This window comes from Ovis canadensis, chromosome 9, assembly GCF_042477335.2.
Source record: "Ovis canadensis isolate MfBH-ARS-UI-01 breed Bighorn chromosome 9, ARS-UI_OviCan_v2, whole genome shotgun sequence".
NCBI classification, from domain to species: Eukaryota; Metazoa; Chordata; class Mammalia; order Artiodactyla; family Bovidae; genus Ovis; species Ovis canadensis.
In genome coordinates, this window is record NC_091253.1 from 82,752,180 (window position 1) to 82,769,433 (window position 17,254).

The following is a 17,254-nucleotide window of genomic DNA, read 5'->3' on the forward strand; positions in this document are numbered from 1 at the left end:
GGAAAACCACTAGACCATTCAGGTATGACCTAAATCAAATCGCTTATGATTATACAGTGGAAGTGAGAAATAGATTTAAGGGCCTAGATCTGATAGATAGATAGAGTGCCTGATGAACTATGGCATGAGGTTCGTGACATTGTACAGGAGACAGGGATCAAGATCATCCCCATGGAAAAGAAATGCAAAAAAGCAAAATGGCTGTCTGGGGAGGCCTTACAAATAGCTGTGAAAAGAAGACAGGCAAAAAGCCAAGGAGAAAAGGAAAGATATAAGCATCTGAATGCAGAGTTCCAAAGAATAGCAAGAAGAGATAAGAAAGCCTTCTTCAGCGATCAATGAAAAGAAATAGAGGAAAACAACAGAATGGGAAAGACTAGAGATCTCTTCAAGAAAATTAGACATATCAAGGGAACATTTCATGCAAAGAAGGGCTTGATAAAGGACAGAAATGGTATGGACCTAACAGAAGCAGATAAGATATTAAGTAGAGATGGCAAGAATACACAGAAGAACTGTACAGAAAGGATCTTCACGACCCGGATAATCACGATAGTGTGATCACTCATCTAGAACCAGACATCTTGGAATGTGAAGTCAAGTGGGCCTTGGAAAGCATCGCTACCAACAAAGCTAGTGGAGGTGATAGAATTCCAGTTGAGCTGTTTCAAATCCTGAAAGATAATGCTGTGAAAGTGCTGCACTCAATATGCCAGCAAATTTGGAAAACTCAGCAGTGGCCACAGGGCTGGAAAAAGTCAGTTTTCATTCTAATCCCAAAGAAAGGCAATGCCAAAGAATGCTCAAACTACCACACAATTGCACTCATCTCACATGCTAGTAAAGTAATGCTCAAAATTCTCCAAGCCAGGCTTCAGCAATACGTGAACCGTGAACTTCCAGATATTCAAGCTGGTTTTAGAAAAGGCAGAGGAACCAGAGATCAAATTGCCAACATCCGCTGGATCATGGAAAAAGCGAGAGAGTTCCAGAAAAACATCTGTTTCTGCTTTATTGACTATGCCAAAGCCTTTGACTGTGTGGATCACAAGAAATTGTGGAAAATTCTGAAAGAGATGGGAATACCAGACCACCTGACCTGCCTCTTGAGAAACCTGTATGCAGGTCAGGAAGCAACAGTTAGAACTGGACATGGAACAACAGACTGGTTCCAAATAGGAAAAGGAGTCGATCAAGGCTGTATATTGTCACCTTGCTTATTTAACTTATATGCAGTGTACATCATGAGAAACGCTGGACTGGAAGAAGCACAAGCTGGAATCAAGATTGGCAGGAGAAATATCAATAATCTCAGATATGCAGATGACACCACCGTTATGGCAGAAAGTGAAGAGGAACTAAAAAGTCTCTTGATGAAAGTGAAAGAGGAGAGCGAAAACATTGGCTTAAAGCTCAACATTCAGAAAACGAAGATCATGGCATCCGGTCCCATCACTTCATGGGAAATAGATGGGGAAACAGTAGAAACAGTGTCAGAATTTATTTTGGGGGGCTCCAAAATCACTGCAGATGGTGACTGCAGCCATGAAATTAAAAGATGCTTACTCCTTGGAAGAAAAGTTATGGCCAACCTAGATAGCATATTCAAAAGCAGAGACATTACTTTGCTGACTAAGGTCTGTCTAGTCAAGGCTATGGTTTTTCCAGTGGTCATGTATGGATGTGGGAGTTGGACTGTGAAGAAGGCTGAGCGCCGAAGAATGGATGCTTTTGAACTGTGATGTTGGAGAAGACTCTTCAGAGTCCCTTGGACTGCAAGGAGATCCAACCAGTCCATTCTGAAGGAGATCAGCCCTGGGATTTCTTTGGAAGGAATGACGCTGAAGCTGAAATTCCAGTACTTTGGCCACCTCATGCGAAGAGTTTACTCATTGGAAAAGACTTTTCTGGGAGGGACTGGGGGCAGGAGAAGAAGGGGACGACTGAGGATGAGATGGCTGGATGGCATCATTGACTCAATGGATGTGAGTCTGAGTGAACTCCGGGAGTTGGTGATGGACAGGGAGGCCTGGCGTGCTGCAATTCATGGGGTGAGAAAGAGTCAGACACGACTGAGCAACTGAACTGAACTGAACTGAAGAAGCCAAGCAGCAAATTATGATTTAAAGCCTTTCTCCTCTACCAGATTATAAATTCTATGAAATCAGAGGCTATGTGAGTCTATCAGAGTGCCTGGCCCACAGAGTGAGCTCAGTAAAGCCTTGTGTTAAATGAATGACCCTACAGGACAGGGGAGAAGCTCAAGGCCAATTCCAGAGCAAGACTGACCTCTGATTTGGAAGCTGGTAGGGCCCACTTCGGACCCTCTCTAGAAACCAGATGAAAAGTCAAGGGTCTACTCAGTTTAAACATCTACCCTATATCAGGCTCCTTACCATGGCTCTTGGGCTTCCCTTGTGGCTCAGTTAGTAAAGAATCGGTTTGCAATGCCAGATACCTGGGTTTGATTCATGGGTTGGGAAGAACCCCTGGAGGAGGGAAAGGCTACCCACTCCAGTACAGTGGCCTGGAAAATTCCAAGGACTGCATGGTTCATGGAGTCACAAAGAGTCGGACACGACTGAGCAACTTTCACTTTCACTGTGTCTCTTGGAAGGCTTTCACGGGAGAACACCTACAAATGGTGGGCCTGCAATGCATGAATTGTATTTTTGGCAAATTCTAAGCTATCTTGTATAATATCTGCTCCCTTTCCATAAATGTTTTTTCTATGAAGATCTGTAACTTGGTGTTTTTGTATCCCTTTAGTTATATCAAGCCTTTCATCTCAGTAAAAGGATAACAGGTCAACCTATAATTTCCCAAAATTTCAAGGAGTTATTCCCATGCTAGCTTGAACAATGTATGAGACATGATGTTAAATGGAAAAAGCAATATTGGAAAATTCTTGTATTGTGTAAACCCTGGTATGTCATCCAAGATATCACTCTCAGTAAAAAGAAAAAAATGAGGAAAAATACACAAAAATGTCAACTGTGGTTATCTCTAAGCTGTGAGTTGTTGTGTTATCTTTTTTTTTTTTTGGTATTTCCTAAGTTTTTCCTGATGATCGTGTGCTATGTCTGTAATCAAAGAAATTAGTTACTTAAACATATAGATACAGTCTAGCACATTAACTATACCAGGTAACAACTCACCTCCTCCCAACACTCCCTTTCCCTTCAAAGTTTCCAAGTCCATGCTCTCAATATTGTATAGGTCCTGATAGTTTTCCTTCCCTCTTTGTATGGAAAGAACATGGACTTTGGTGGCAGCCTGCCAAGGGTTTACTAATTTTATAATCATAAAAGAGTTATTTAAGCAGTTTTAGTTGACTCGTCTGTGAAGGAACATAATAGTAATTCCATTTTACTCCCATTTAAACAAGTATCCTTGTGTTTTCCAACAAATGGCCAGAGGCACTAGTTCCATAACTTTCACAGTATCTTCAGAAAGGCATATTCTGCCTGGAAATTGAGAGAAGGAGCATTTCTGGCCTTGGGCAGTAGTGATATTAACCCTGTCTGATGCAGTAGGAATAAGAGCTGCTTTGAACATACCATAGTCTTGACTAGATGGACCTTTGTTGGCAAAGTAATGTCTCTGCTTTTTAATATGCTGTCTAGGTTGGTCATAACTTTCCTTCCAAAGAGTAAGCGTCTTTGAACATACAGATATTGAATGGCAAGTAACTTCACATCATGAACAGAAACCTACAGATCCAACATACTAAATGTTAAGAATATTGTCAACATCTGGATAGAGGATTAGCCATGGAGGAGTGGGTGAATTGCTTCCTAGCAACAAAACAAAAAACCAAAATCATACATTTTTGTCATGAAGTTTAGAGGAGAATTTGAAATATTTCTAGTTGAAAGATAATGGGTAAAGAAACCATTATTGCTAACTTTAAAATGTGGAAAATATGCTTAGAAATCAATTTAGCATTCCATTTCATTCTTTTTACCTCCTATTATTACTGTCTTACATCACTGACTATCAGTCAATCAGTCAGTTCAGTCACTCAGTCGTATCTGACTTTTTTACGACCACATGAACTGCAGCACGCCGGGCCTCCCTGTCCATCACCAACTCCCGGAGTCTACTCAAACCCATGTCCACTGAATCAGTGATGCCATCCAGCCATCTCATCCTCTGTCATGCCCTTCTCCTGCCCTCAATCTTTCCCAGCATCAGGGTCTTTAACAATGAGTCAGCTCTTTACATCAGGTGGCCAAAGTACCAGAGTTTCAGCTTTAGTCCTTCCAGTGAATACGCAGGACTGGTCTCCTTCAGAATGGACTGGTTGGATCTCCTTGCAGTCTAAGGGACTCTCAAGAGTCTTCTCTAACACCACAGTTCAAAAGCATCAATTCTTCAACACTCAGCTTTCTTTATAGTCCAACTCTCACATCCATACATGACCACTAGAAAAACCATAGCCTTGACCAGATGGACCTTTGTTGGCAAAGTAATGTCTCTGTTTTTTCATATGCTGTCTAGGTTGGTCATAACTTTCCTTCCAAGGAGTAAGCGTCTTGAAATTTCATGGCTGCAGTCACCATCTGCAGTGATTTTGGAGCCCATAAAAATAAAGTCAGCCACTGTTTCCACTGTTTCCCCATCTATTTCCCATGAAATGATGGGACCAGATGCCATGATCTTCATTTTCTGAATGTTCAGCTTAAAGCCAACTTTTTCAACCTTCTTTTTCACTTTCTTCAAGAGGCTCTTTAGTTCTTCTTCACTTTCTGCCGTAAGGATGGTGTCATCTGCATATCTGATGATATTGATATTTTTCCTGGCAATCTTGATTCCAGCTTGTGCTTCCTCCAGCCCAACATTTCTCATGATGTACTCTGCATATACGTTAAATAAGCAGGGTGACAATATAAATTTCTCCTTTTTTTATACCAATTTTCATAGGTTCCCCCGTCTTGTTTTCTTCACCAGCTTTTTAATTCCTTAATTGAAGATCCTCTAATCACAGATGTTTCAGTAATTTTCATATCTGGACAATGCAATCTTGCAATTTTTAATTAAATAAACAATAAAATAAATAACAGCATGTATAATGCTTACTATGCCAGCCACTCTTTTAAGTGTGCTGCAAACTTTCATGATAGGTGCTCATGAGTGTAGACCTGGGACTATAGAGGTTAAGTGACTGGCCAAAGGCACACAGCTACTAAAGGCTGGACCCAGGAATGGGACCCAGTTGTTTCAGGCCACACTCTGCCAACTATACTAACTTTCAAATCAGATGACGACTTGTTAGACAAGAGGGACTTTTAAAAATGTTTATGGAAACTTAGAATTTTAGATCAAAACAAACCTTAAAAAAATCTAGTCCAACGTCCAAATCACACAAGGAACTAATAATAGAGATGTCAGGTGAAAACCCAGGGGCAAATATGTTTGATTTATAAGTTAAAAATTGGTCTTTTATGGTAAGCAACACATGTATAAGTCAAATTTCATTAAATTTACACATAGTTTGAGTGTTCTAAAGGATCTCCTGTTCAAAAGATTCCTAAGTCTTTTTATAAGTAAAAATTCTTTTTGGCAAAGCAAGCGCCCATAATTCATTTTTAAAAGATTTTCAAACATTCAACTTAGGTAAAGCAAGATAAACTTGAATTTAACTATTTACAATATAATATTTTACTATAAAAATCAGTAAAGTACAATTACAGATCATTGACAAAGATGTGTTTTTTAAAAAATTTTTATTAAAATATTTACTACAGAATATCTTACTAACAAACATAATCTAGGTTAAGTCCAAATCCCATTGACATTAACTCAAAACACTCAGCTGACATACTTTCCTAAAAATAAGAAACTTAAAACTTCAGTATTGATGTCACTAAATTAATTCAACCCCAGACAAGAGCATGTTAGCACCCCAAAGTTTAGCTAAGCCTCTGAGCCAAAACAGTCAGGAATCATTCTCCCTGATTATTCTTTTCCCTATGTATATTTTTACATTTGTTATAACTTAATAGATATTATGAACCAAAAATTTATATATATATATATAAATTGATAGATAAGATATGTATTCTTGCCTTCAGTGAATACTTCAGTTCACTATAATACCTGTATTAATCTAAAAATATATGTTCTGATATCACTCATTCCAAAAGTATCATTAGAGAAGGCAGAAACGCATGAAACATAGCACTTGCATAAAATGTCTTATAATAATAATAGTGATGTGGTTATTATTATTATCACATCATCATTGTAGGTACTATGGGCATCATAAGAGTTTCTCCAAGTTCTGGTTTTCTTCCCTTCTAAGGGTCTTGAGTACTTTCTTTTTTCTTCCACACCAAGCAAGCTATGATTTCTCAAATCTCTTGGACCATGAGGAAAAGGGGATCATCTTTCTTTGGGAAGAAACAATAAAAGTGTTAATTTTCCATGTAATATTGTAAGAGCAATAGTCTCCACTTCACAGGGTTGATATGAGAAGTAAGTCATGCTCTTGGAAGCACACTAAGTGTACAGTAAGCACTAAAGAGATACTTGTGTTTGGAAGCACACTAAGTGTACAGTAAGCACTAAAGAGATACTTGTGTGCACGCATGCTCAGTTGCTAGGTTGTGTCCAACTGTTTGTGATCCCATGGACTGTAGCCCGCCAGGCTCCTCTGTCCATGGGGTTATCCTGGCAGAAATACTGGAGTGGGTTGCTGTTTCTTCCTCCAGGGTATCTTCCTGACCCAGGAATGGAACCTGCATCTCCTTTGGTTGCCCCACTGGCAGGTGGATTTTTTACCACTGAGCCACCTGGGAAGCCAAAAGACATACTTACTATTCTTATAATGATCACTCATGAGCAGATATAAAGAACAGAGCCTCAAATCCCTGAATAAAACTCTTTAATGTAACATTGTCTTCAAAAAACAACTACAACAAACATCGTTTTCAAGATCAAGTTACCAATGGACCAGGATCAAATATTGGGCATACCAACTGATATTACAATTTCATTTATTGTGGACTGCCTCGTCTATTCTTACTTGTATGTTCATGAAGAAAACCTAGACTCTGATGTCTCTATTCTTCACCATAATCTTTCTAAATTCAAAACGAGTAACCTTTTTTTATGTATTGCCTCCCTGAAGATAAAGGTTAGTGAAAAGTGAAACAATGTTAGTCACTTAGTCGTGTCCCACTCCTTGCAACCTCATGGACTGCAGCCCACCAGGCGCCTCTTCCATGGAATTCTCCAGGCAAGAATACTGGAGTGGGTAGCCATTCCCCTCTCCAGGGGATCTTCCTGACCCAGAGATTGAACCTAGGTCTCCCTCATTGCAGGCAAATTCTTCACTGTTTGAGCCAACAGAGAAGCCCCAAAAGGTTAGGCTGTCTATAAATAACTGATTCTTCAGTTCTAGTCTTTCCATCTAATGACATTTTATTCCCACAAATCATCAATAATATACCAACAAACTAGCCTTTATTGGGAGAAGGCAGTGGCACCCCACTCCAGTACTCTTGCCTGGAGAATCCCATGGACAGAGGAGCCTGGTAGGCTGCAGTCCATGGGGCTGCTACTAGTTGGGCACGACTGAGCGACTTCACTTTCACTTTTCACTTTTCTGCATTGGAGAAGGAAATGGCAACCCACTCCAGTGTTCTTGCCTGGAGAATCCCAGCGATGGGAGCCTGGTGGGCTGCCATCTATGGGGTCGCACAGAGTCGGACACGACTGAAGCGACTTAGCAGCAGCAGCAGCAGCAGCAGCCTTTATTGAATGATTATCATTTGCCAAGCTTTGTCCTAGACATTTTAAAACACGTGTTCTCTAGATCTTATTGTGCCCTGTCATGTATATTGCCATTTTACATAGGAGAACAGAGAAGTACAGAGGAATTTAAAAACTTCTCAGCATCCCACAGTGAGAAAATGATGGGCTCTCTGAGCCAGTAATCCACATGCCTTTCCCTCTGACACACTCCTCCACAGATAGAGCACACGCACCACTGGCTCTTTTATGGGCCCTTGGAATAGTCCTGGTAACATGCGTAGTGAAATAAACCTGGTCATCAGCAAACAGTTTCCTTAACGCCTATGTTTTCTGAATGTTTGCTTTCAACTGAAATGGACAGGAAAGAGTTATATGCATGATTCCTATCTCAGCAAGCTGTTGCTGAAACTTAGGACTCTTCATAGCAGTTCTTAGTGAAGATGTATTGAGTGGAAGTGAACTCAAATGATACTACACCTGATGGAGAAGATCTTATAAAGCATAACCTGAGAGTAACAGTGAAATAAAAAATCAGGACAGCATCTCTGCCCCCACATAACCTATTTTGTTTTGTTCTAGAGTTGCTATACTTTTTCAAACCTTTGCATTAAACTTTCATTTCATAATAATATATTTATTGAGTGCTTATACCATGGCCCACATTGGACTTAATATTTTACATTTCAAAAAAAAAATATTGATCTTCCACCATATCTCAGTAAAGGAGATATTATAATTCTGGTTTTGCCAATAGCTTGTAAGATACTGGCCCAGTTCATCACATATCTACCAAGAGGAACTGCCTGGATTCAATTCTAGTCATATGACCACTAGGCTCTACTGGGTATAAATTATTGCTTTTTATTCCCATTTGCTATTTAAATCAAAATAATGCGAGCTTTGAACTAGATTTCCCAACTTCTTTCAGCTGAAGGGCTATGGAAGACTATCTAAAAAGTTCTCAGTAAAAAGAAGCAACAGCCACGTGCTGCAGACAGACTAGAAAACTACTTAGAAGGCACCATTTGGCCTTCTAGTTTTGAAAGGCCAAATTTCACTAAATGAAACCTTCACTTTGTATATGTGTGTGGATGTGATTAGTCATTTAATACTGGAAGCTCTACCTGGAACACATTTCTTAATACACTTTTTTTTTTTTCACATGCATGATGTCTTTCCACAATTTATTGCCACATTTTATTAAACTCTTGTTACCTAGCGTGTAATTGGAATCATCACTGATACATGAAACATGAGTATACAAATCTGAAACAGAGTGGAGGCAGGTCAGAGAAATAACAGCAAAGCAAATTTTAAAATGGGGAGAAAGATATAGGCAGTAGTGTTATGAATTGTGACATTCTTTACCAGCCCAGGGCAATTCCTTCCAGAAAAATATCATCTTACACTTTAAACCCACACAAACTAAATCCTCTGTGAATAAGAAATGATGGAGTAAAACCTTAAAAACTGACCCAAAACTAAAAGAGAAAGAAAACAGGCGAATCACCAACAATAGATGTCGTTACATATGCTGACTCTACAGAAATAGAAATTTTACCAGAGTCAAAGATAATTCACCTTCACCTTCTGCTCCATGAGGCTACTCTGGTTTCTCGTGATGTTCTGGAATCTGATTTCATAAACTCCAACTTGTACCTTTGCTCTGAAATGTAATTGTGGCTATTTTGGGATCATCATTCCTTTCTCTGATCCCAAAACAATGCTTGGCACAGTAAAGACCAAAAAAACATACATTCTGTGAATGAAAGGGTGGATAAATAGGAAAGCTAGAAGTGGGATTTTTAAAAAAAACTCTATTAAATAAAGCATTAGGGGCTCATTGCGATCCCATAGAAACTCTCACAAGGAAAATCATGTCCCAGGCTCCTTTTGTGAAATAATTCTCTCTTTTTTGGTTTCAGTCTTTTAGAAGATTCTTCTGAATTCAGTGTCCTCTTCTTCCATCTCCAGGTTGCAGACTTATCTTCAGCCCTCAGAGAATTACCTCTGTTTCCAAGTATATTTAAAGGCCACACTAGAGATTTCACAGTAAAGATACTGTCACCTGTAGACAGAAAATATTACATTTATTTTAGTGAGAGATAGGCAAATAACAACAAAAAAAAAATGAAATAGAGAAAATAAAGAATTTTTCTTATAAGTCCTGTCATAATCTGGCACAACCATTTCTATTTGCTAATTACTATGCTTATTATCATTATTGACACCATAAATATTAGTCATCATCCATTACTTCACCATGGCTAAGTATAAATTATTGTACATTATTATTAATGCTGTCATCCAAGTATATATGAAGATATATAATCAACAACCCACTCCAGTATTCTTGCCTAGAGAATCCCAGGGATGGGGGAGCCTGGTGGGCTGCCGTCTACGGGGTCACACAGAGTCGGACACGACTGAAGTGACTTAGCAGCAGCAAGGTCTTATAGAACTTTTTAAAATATTGTTGTGATTCTAAAAAGAAAGGTTTATGGGAGAAAATACATAAAATGTGGAAATTGTGGATAAAAAGACTTAAAGTCCCCTTATTCCATATCCACAAAGAACCATCGTTATCATTTTACATCCCAGGTGGCGCTAATGGTAAAGAACTCACCTGCCAATGCAGGAGACATGAGACACAGGTTCGATCCCTGAGTCAGGAAGATCCCCTGGAGAAGGGAATGGCAACCCACTCCAGTATTGTTGCCTGGAGAATCTCATGAACAGAGGAGCCTGGCAGGCTACAGTCCATAGGGTTGCAAAGAGTCAGACACAGCAGCTTAGCATGCACGCATATAGAAACTGCAATAATGCCATTATATAATGTAAGTGCTGAAGGCCCTTTCTAAAACATGACCATACAGTCAAGGACAAGTCAACAAACCTCTCTTGAGAGGACCCCTTACACCAGTAGCTGTTCTAGATGTTCAGGACTCTATTTCTGTTGAACAGAAATACTCTCCCAAAAAAAGCTATGTTCTACTGGCTAGAAAAAAGTAAATAAGTAAAAGAAGAAGATATATGTTACAAAGAAGAAAAAGCTGCATCTGTTCTTCCGTCACTAAGTCGTGTCCAACTTTTGTGACCCCATAGACTGTAACCTGCCAGGCTCCTCTGTCCATGGGATATTCCAGACAAAAATATTGGAGGGGGTTGCCGTTTCATGCTCTGGGGGATCTTCCCAGATCAAAGGTCAAACCCACCTCTCCCGCATTGGCAGGCAGATTCTTTACCACTCAGCCACCAAGGAAGCCTTTTGTGGCATAGAGAGGTAGAAAGACCTTTGGAAGCTATCATGAACGCTATTTGAAGGCCTCTGGGGAAACATGACACTTCACTTTAGACCTAGCTCTCAGGAAAAACATTCCAAGCAAAAGGAGTATTCATATTTGAAGAGGAGAAATAAGACCAGTGTTTTTGAAATGTGAATTAGAGAAATAATGGAGAAAGATAGAGTTGAAAAGTTAGGGAAGGGCCAGACCAAAGAGAGCCTTTTGGGAGCTTAGATTTCATTCTGGTTGCAACCAAAGGCTTTGGAAGATTTTAAACAGAGACCACATATAGATAATGGACTTTAAACGGTCACACACAAAAAAGGCAAGTTGGTAACGATTTTAAATAATAAAGTTGAGCAGTTGTAATAAAGCAGATATTCTCATACTTGCTGGTGATAAACACACACTAGTATAAACTTTGTAGTGGAAACAAAGAGGCTGAAATTTGAAAGTAGAAAACAAAAGCTATAATCCCCATAACCTTCAATTGCATATTCTTTTCTCTTTACTGAAAACATTTTTGTTAATCTGATCTTTTCCTCAGAGGGGACCCTGGAAAAAAATCTCGGATTTAACATAGTGTTCTCATTGCTATTATTTTCTAAATTGTCCATTAACTACACTTTTAAATTCTAAAGTAGTCAAGAACTATTTAGAACAATATTTAAATTATAAATGGTTGCATATTTGAATTTTATTTCAGTGTCTTTTTTTAAAAAAAAAGTGATCTATTTAAGTTGTTTTGGAGAATATAATGAGGCATTTTTTTTTGTCACCTAATATGTGATCAGTTTTATAAATGTTCCATGAGCCACGTTGAAAACAGGGGGAACTAGCCTCCATATTTAGTACAAAAAATTAAACTTGTATTTATTATATCAATTTTATACATACTAATTAAATCTTTTAACAATTACTTGCCTAATTTTACCTACGAAACAAAGATGCATTGAAGTCTTCTAGTACTATATTTCTGACTATATGCCCGCCAGGCATCTCCGTCCATGGAGTTCTCCAGTCAAGAATACTGGAGAGGGTTGTCATTTCCTTCTCCAGGGAATCTTCCCCACCTGGGGATCAAACCCAAGTCTCCTGCACTGCAGGCAGATTCTTTACCACCTGAGCCACTAGGGAAGCCCTAACAACAGTGTTGCTCAGTCACTCAGTCGTGTGTGACTCTGTGACCCCATGGACTGCAGCATGCCAGGCTTCCCTGTCCTTCACCATCTCCCGGAGCTCACTCAAACTCATTGTCCACTGAGTCGGTGATGCCATCCAACCATCTTATCCTCTGTTGTCCCCTTCTCCTCCTGCCCTCAATCTTTCCCAGCATCAGGGTCTTTCCTAATGAGTCGGCTCTCACAACAGCAGTGTAGCTACATAAAAATTTCTTGAGCCACAAATTTTTCCCTCAAAATGATACAAACTTTCTGTCATTATGTCCAAGCATTTAAAGTCAAGAAGAAGACTGAATTTTCTACTTCTGTAGGTAACTTATTTTCCCGGGGATCTTGTATGAGTCTTTCTTTTACTTTGTGATCTTCATATGGTTAGATAATAATCTCCTCTTCCTACTTTCGTCAAGTGCACATTCTACAGAAACTCTGAGATATTTGCTCAGTTTATTTTATTCCATTTATGAGTTTGGCTTTTTAAAATTTATTTTAGACTCATTTTAGACACATAAATTATCTTTTGCCTAAATTTCTATTCTCTGTGCTCCATAGCTATAATCTTCTCATTGATTATTGCTATATATTCTGGTTTCTTCTATCTTCTATGGAACTTCTTATTTTTCTCCAAAACAATTTGACTTCATGAACTGTAGATTTTATTATTTCCAATTTCCAGTTAATATGCTAGCTTTGTTATTGCATTTTATTTTCCTTTAAAACTTGCTTTATTGTATATAGCATCATCTTTTCAAGGTTATATTTTTATCTTATTCAGAAATAAAATGTGTATCACATAAAATTTACTTGTTAATTTAGCAAGTTGTTTTCAAAAGTATGTTCTTTCCTGACCATCTTGAGAATTATTATCCACCTTTTATCTTATAGAACTTTTCCCTGGATCCCCTTTCCTTCTCTTCACGCCTCCAAAAATGAGGAGAAAGAAATGAGATAAGCTATTTTTCTCTAAATTGAGTTGATATACTATTCTTAGCTCCCTTTACTTTTTTCTTATCAGACCTTAAATCAAGGAATGATTGATATAAATTAGTTACACCAGTTGAGCATTCTGCAACCTGAAGAAAATAAACACAAAGTCAAAGCTATGAAAATTCCAGTGATCCAAAATGTTGAGTAGGCATTTGTCAAATCGATTGGAAAGGGTTCAAGTTAAGAGAAGTTTTAAGGGAATTTTATTCCATTTATGGTTTTGCTTCTGTTCCATTTATTCTGGACTCATCATTAGAAGCATGAATTATTTTTTGCCTAAACTTCTATTCTCTGTGCACTATAGATATAATATTCTCTTTAATTATTGCTAGTCATTTGAATTTCTTCTATCTTCTGAGGAACTTCTTATACAGCATGGAGAAGAAAGAAAGCATAATGTGTCAGGGAAATGTAGACTAAGGACAGTGGGTTCTAGATTATTCTAATTATTCCTTGCTTTGCACACAAACTTGAACTGCACTATAAGCCAGTATTTCTAAAGATGCATTCCACACCAAATTAGTCAAGTGAGACACTCTATGAAAAAGAAATCGTTTCCATAATCAAAAAGTTTGGGAAATCTTACTTTTCATATCTTTCCCTTTCTAAGAGATTCACATTGAACATCAGCACTAAACCTATTGTATGGGATTAACAGGCATACAAAACTATATATAAAATAGACAAACAACAAGGATTTACTGTATAGCACAGGAAACTATATTCAATTTCTTATAATAACTTTTAATGCAAAAGAATTGGAAAAAATGTTTATATATATATATAATTGAAGCTCTGCTGTACACCAGACGCTAACACAATATTGCAAATCAACTATACTTAAAAAAAAAAAAACCCTACTGTAAAGAAAAATGTTTATTCTTAACTTAGAATTTTCCACATCTTTTTAAAAAATATTTACTAACAGTTCATGGCAGTTATTGGAATAAACTTTGGGAATTGTTGTTATGTTCAATGGGGAGTCACTGAATGGCTTTTATCAGCAGACAGATATAATCAGATTTGCATTTGTAAAGATGACACTGATTTTTGTTGAGAATAAGATTGTAAGGGCAAAACGAGAGACAGGAAGATGAAGTTAGCAGTTGTTTTCATAATCCAAAGCAGAACCCTAACTTCGGAGATGGAGGAGTCTGTGGATGTCCTTTAGTGTCATGGGGAACTTTAGAGAAGAGGGGAAATCCATCATTTGGGGCCCACAGAGAGCAACAAAAGTCAGCTACAGATGCTTTTTCTCTGTCTGTGCCCAGATATCATATAAACCCATTTCTAGGAGCACTGTGACCTTCAATTTCATCGCTTCAGATTTCTTCCAGGAAAGAATCCCAGCACATTTCTAGTTGTTTCTCACTCCTTAAACCAGATAAAGGGCAATTTTGTCCTCTCTGTGTTCTTTTGCCATCTGCAGCTACATTTTTTCCTGAATCACTCTATCCATTTTTCTTTAACAAAGTTATCTTATTTTTGTTCTTGAAGAGTTCACTGTTTTCTTTAAAGGCAGAACACCATCTGTAGCTAAATAGCCCAGGTCACAGAGAGGGCTAGATCCATTTTATTTTTTTAGTCAATTCTGCCAAATCTTTTCAATATTACTCTGGCTCCAGTTGATTTATTTTTGCTCTTGATACTAAAATTCTGAAAGTTTCTCTACATAAAAGTGTTCTTTGTACCACTCCCCTCCAGCCAGGCATTCAGGAAAATAATCAATGTGTACATCCCAAATAAATGATTAAGAAGAACAATTAATTATTCCTGTCATATTGATTCCATTTCATTACTTTTTTTTAGACTCCAGTTCCATTTACCCATAACTTTATAATAGTAAATAAATCCTTAATATGCATCCTATGAACAGAAAGTAAAGGGATTGAGTAATTTTACCCAAGTAAGCCTATCATTGTAATGTGCTCATATTAGGGAATTTTCAGGTAGTCCCAAATGTCTTTACCAGAATTTAGGACAGTGTTTAGACTAGAAGATCTATTTTTTAAAAAAATAGAATTTGTTTTATTCTAACCTGCCTTTGCAGGAAAAAAAAAAATATAGGATCTAGTCTAAAACAAAGAATATGTAAGCTGTGAAATATGTGACTAGTAGTTAGTTACTCAATCTCCAAGGGTCTTCCCTGTTATGAGTCAACCCTAACTACTCTTCCTTAAAGAGTTGTAATCATCCCCTGCTCTATCCAATCTTGCCATCACTGCAACATCAACACTAATGTTTACTAACCACTCACCCTTTCTAAGGCTTCCCTGGTAGCTCAACAGTAAAGAATCCACTTGCGATGTAGGAGACACAGCTTCTATCCCAGAGTGAGAAAGATTCCCTGGAGAAGGAAATGGCAACCCACTCCAGTATTTGTGCCTAGAGAATTCCATGGACAGAGGAGTCTGGAGGGCTACAGTCCGTGGTGTCACAAAGAGTCAGACATGACTTAGTGACTAAACCACCACTGACTCTTATTTATTTATTTATTTTTAACTGAAGGATAATTGCTCTACAGTATTGTGTTGGTTTCCAACAAACATCAACACGAATCGGCCACATGTTTACCCGTGTTCACTCCAACTTGAACATCCCTCTCATCTCCCTCCCCATCTCATCCGCTCTAGGTTGTTACCAAGACCTAGTTTGAGTTCCCCGAGTCATACAGCAAATTCCCATGGCTATCTGTTTTACAGATGGTCATGTATGTTTCCATGTTACTCTCTCCAAACATCCCACCCTCTCCTTCTTCCCCTCTCAACCAGCCATGTCCATAAGTCTGTTCTCTATGTCTGCATCTACATTGCTGCTCTGCAAATAGGTGCATCAGTACCATCTTTCTCGATTCCATATATATGTCAGCATACAATATTTGTTTTTCTCTTCCTGACTTACTTCACTCTATATAATCAGCTCTAGGTTCATCCACCTCATTAGAATTGACTTAAATGCAGTCCTTTTTATAACTGAGTAATGTTCCATTAGCAGTGGCCACAGGATTGGAAAAGGTCAGTTTTCATTCCAATCCCAAAGAAAAGCAATGCCGAAGAATATTCAAACTACTGCACAATTGCACTCATCTCACATGCTAGTAAAGTAATGCTCAAAATTCTCCAAGCCAGGCTTCAATAGTACGTGAACCATGAACTTCCAGTTGTTCAGGCTGGTTTTAGGAAAGGCAGAGGAACCAGAGATCAAATTGCCAACATCTGCTGGATCATAGAAAAAGCAAGAGAGTTCCAGAAAACATCTACTTTTGCTTTATTGCCTACGCCAAAGCCTTTGACTGTGTGGATCACAACAAACTGTAGGAAAATTCTTCAAGAGATGGGAATACAAGACCACCTGACCTGCCTCATGAGAAATCTGTATGCAGGTCAAGAAGCAACAGTTAGAACTGGACATGGAACAATAGACTGGTTCCAAATTGGGAAAGCAATGTGTCAAGGCTGTATATTGTCACCCTGCTTATTTAACTTATATGCAGAGTACATCATGCGACATGCCAGGCTGGATGAAGCACAAGCTGGAATTAAGATTGCCAGGAGAAATATCAATAACCTCAGATACACAGAAGACACCATCCTTATGGCAGAATGTGAAGAAGAACTGAAGAGCCTCTTGATGAAAGTGAAAGAGGAGAGTGAAAAAGTTGGCTTAAAGCTCAACATTCAGAAAACTAAGATCATGGCATCTGGCCCCATCAGTTCAAGGCAAATAGATGGGGAAACAATGGAAACAGTGAGAGACTTTATTTTGGGGGCTCCAAAATCACAGCAAATGGTGACTGCAGCCATGAAATTAAAAGATGCTTGCTCCTTGGAAGAAAAGCTATGACCAACCTAGACAGCATATTAAAAGCAGAGATATTACTTTACCAACAAAGCTCTGCCTAGTCAAAGCTATGGTTTTTCCAGTAGTCATGTATGGATGTGAGAGTTGAACTATAAAGAAAGCCGAGCACCAAAGAATTGATGCTTTTGAACTGTGGTGTTGGAGAAGACTCTGGAGAGTCCCTTGGACTAAAAGGAGATCCAA

The 17,254-nt window shown here is 38.4% G+C and overlaps 1 long non-coding RNA gene across 1 annotated transcript in view; it reads right to left on the reverse strand.

Annotated features, from left to right (window-relative positions):
• Nucleotides 1-8,602: 8,602 nt before the first annotated feature.
• LOC138445906 (uncharacterized) overlaps nucleotides 8,603-17,254 on the reverse strand; it is a 41,885-nt gene continuing 33,233 nt past the window's right edge. Inside the window, exon 3 of the long non-coding RNA XR_011259039.1 lies at nucleotides 8,603-9,829. This is a non-coding gene — a long non-coding RNA (uncharacterized lncRNA). The remainder of the gene's footprint in view (nucleotides 9,830-17,254) is intronic.